A 3213-nucleotide genomic window follows, 5' to 3' on the forward strand; every position below is an offset into this window, starting at 1 on the left:
AGCTGCGTCAACTAGAGCTGAGCAGCCGGCCGCCCGGGAGTGTGTCCCGGGGGCCCGCGCGAACACGCAAGCGTCCGCTCAATCATTCTGCAAACAGGAGGAGGCTGAGCTCCCCTGCACAATACACCTCGAAACCCTCTCAGGTCCCGGCGGCGCGCAGCGCCGTCCCAAGTACTTGGTCGGGTTCGAGAGAGGCGCAATCGCCCGGAGTTAGGCGAGTAGACGCTTTCGGTGCGACCACCCGTGCTCCCAACTGAGCTTGCCGCTGCCGACAGAGGCCCGGGAGCGTGCTGTCGTGGCATTGCCGGCGGGAGACAACACGCGCCACCTACGGTGACCGGCAGCTCCAACGCCAGCGCCACAGAAGGACAAAAGCCCCACTTGGGTGCCGAAGCGAACTCTCCCAGCACAGCGCACACGCCAACACATCCGCACAGCTGCGATACAAACCACCAGCGAGAACCGCTGGGGCGACCGAGCAGCAGACGGCGTCGCGGCGCCGAGCGCCGGGCGGCGGCGCATCCTCAACGCACACAGTCCTCAATCGGACCAGCACACTGCAGATGTCCACCGCGCTTCGCACCGGGCCCGCGAGGACCTACTTTGGCCGCACGGCGCCGCGCGCAGGGTGCGCCGGCGCGCAGCTGCGACGCCTGCCGCGTCCGTCGGCCGGCGCGCCTGCCACTGGCCGCCCCCACCAGCCGGCTGTAGCGCGTGCGCCCACGCACCGCGCGGCCAGCACGCCGGGAGGCGCCCCCTCACCGGCCGGGGACGGTCCCACCCAGCCACCGCCGCGTATCGCTTCACACCCAGATGCCGTTCAGTTTCGTCGGCATGGTGGGTATCGCTGGAACAACCGGTTAGTACCTCAACCTATCGTCGCCATCACCGATTCACCCCTAGCGAGAACAACCGCACCACAACGGGTTACCATTTCTTCATTTGCGTAACTTCACCAGAAAACGTAGGCGTCCATCGCCATTTGCAACTTCAACCATTATTGCATGCCTGTGTCAGGTGTCACGCCACACTACGTCTGCCCACATACACGCAACAAAATGTGCACGCCTAGACAATACGTGGAAGGTGGCCCCCGTACGTATGCGATGTCCATTGCTCGAACGACTGTCAACCGGCTTCTGTAGCATGTCGCAGATATGGAACGCGCTGCACCATGCCATCACGGTGTGTGAGGAGAGACGACTAGGTCCGAATACATCAACAGACAGCTCATGCTGATCGCCATCCACGGCGTCCGTTCCTCCCACACGTCTCTATGGCGTACCACACTGCAATCCAGCTCTCATAGGGAGACGACACGTAGCTGCGTGCACAATATTTGCACTGTATGGTCCGCCGTTTTTGGGCGCAGTCGTTGTACGGTCACACATGTGCCACGATGTATCATTCAGTACATAAGGACGAATGTGCAGTACAGATTGTGGTTCACGCGTACGACATCAGCGGACAGTTGACACAGGCCGCACCACAACGTAGCCTGCGTACGTCGCATGCGAAGGGCATTGAACATGCAAACTTGTCACCAACCACCTTGCGAAGGCAGGGGGCAAGGTGGGGACGTGGGAGAGGTGGGGGGGGGGGGGGGGCGGCATGTACGCCCTGCTGCCATCCACATTACAGTGTACAGCAGGAGCATGTGGAAAGTCAGCAAGACTTGCAAGGTGTTTAACATGAAGCGATACACAGGGGAGCGGGCAGTGCGAGTAGCGAACTATATTGCGAGGGTTGCGGGTGGGCAACACTACACTAATTGAACGAGTCGTATAACAATTACAGAGCAGGTTTAGGCGACAACGTGGGTTACGATAGGCGACAACGTGGGTTACGTTAGGGGACAACGTGGGTTACGTTAGGGGGACAACGTGGGTTACGTTAGGGGACAACGTGGGTTACGTTAGGGGACAACGTGGGTTACGTTAGGGGACAACGTGGGTTACGTTAGGGGACAACGTGGGTTACGTTAGGGGACAACGTGGGTTAGGTTAAGGCACAACATGGGTTAGGTTAAGGCACAACATGGGTTAGGTTAAGGCACAACATGGGTTAGGTTAAGGGCACAACATGGGTTAGGTTAAGGCACAACATGGGTTAGGTTACGGCACAACATGGGTTAGGTTAAGGCACAACATGGGTTAGGTTAGGGGGACAACATGGGTTAGGTTAGGGGACAACATGGGTTAGGTTAAGGCACAACATGGGTTAGGTTAAGGGCACAACATGGGTTAGGTTAGGGGACAACATGGGTTAGGTTAGGGCACAACATGGGTTAGGTTAGGGGACAACATGGGTTAGGTTAGGGGACAACATGGGTTAGGTTAGGGGACAACATGGGTTAGGTTAGGGGACAACATGGGTTAGGTTAGGGGACAACATGGGTTAGGTTAGGGGACAACATGGGTTAGGTTAAGGCACAACATGGGTTAGGTTAGGGGACAACATGGGTTAGGTTAGGGGACAACATGGGTTAGGTTAGGGGACAACATGGGTTAGGTTAGGGGACAACATGGGTTAGGTTAAGGGCACAACATGGGTTAGGTTAGGGCACAACATGGGTTAGGTTAGGGCACAACATGGGTTAGGTTAGGGCACAACATGGGTTAGGTTAAGGGGGACAACATGGGTTAGGTTAGGGGACAACATGGGTTAGGTTAGGGGACAACATGGGTTAGGTTAGGGGACAACATGGGTTAGGTTAGGGGACAACATGGGTTAGGTTAGGGGACAACATGGGTTAGGTTAGGGGACAACATGGGTTAGGTTAGGGGACAACATGGGTTAGGTTAGGGGACAACATGGGTTAGGTTAGGGGACAACATGGGTTAGGTTAAGGCACAACATGGGTTAGGTTAAGGCACAACATGGGTTAGGTTAGGGGACAACATGGGTTAGGTTAGGGGACAACATGGGTTAGGTTAGGGGACAACATGGGTTAGGTTAAGGCACAACATGGGTTAGGTTAGGGGACAACATGGGTTAGGTTAAGGCACAACATGGGTTAGGTTAGGGGACAACATGGGTTAGGTTAGGGGACAACATGGGTTAGGTTAAGGCACAACATGGGTTAGGTTAAGGCACAACATGGGTTAGGTTAAGGCACAACATGGGTTAGGTTAGGGGACAACATGGGTTAGGTTAGGGGACAACTTGGTTAGGTTAGGGGACAACATGGGTTAGGTTAAGGCACAACATGGG

At 56.1% G+C, this 3213-nt stretch overlaps 1 non-coding gene across 1 annotated transcript in view; it reads right to left on the bottom strand.

Annotated features, from left to right (window-relative positions):
* The window catches only part of LOC124732089, a 1910-nt gene extending 1909 nt beyond the window's left edge, over position 1 (bottom strand). The window contains exon 1 of the ribosomal RNA XR_007008539.1: position 1. This exon is cut by the window's left edge and continues 1909 nt beyond it. This is a non-coding gene — a ribosomal RNA (small subunit ribosomal RNA).
* Positions 2-3213: the final 3212 nt, after the last annotated feature.

This window comes from Schistocerca piceifrons, unplaced genomic scaffold (genome assembly GCF_021461385.2).
Source record: "Schistocerca piceifrons isolate TAMUIC-IGC-003096 unplaced genomic scaffold, iqSchPice1.1 HiC_scaffold_1314, whole genome shotgun sequence".
Classification (NCBI taxonomy): domain Eukaryota; kingdom Metazoa; phylum Arthropoda; class Insecta; order Orthoptera; family Acrididae; genus Schistocerca; species Schistocerca piceifrons.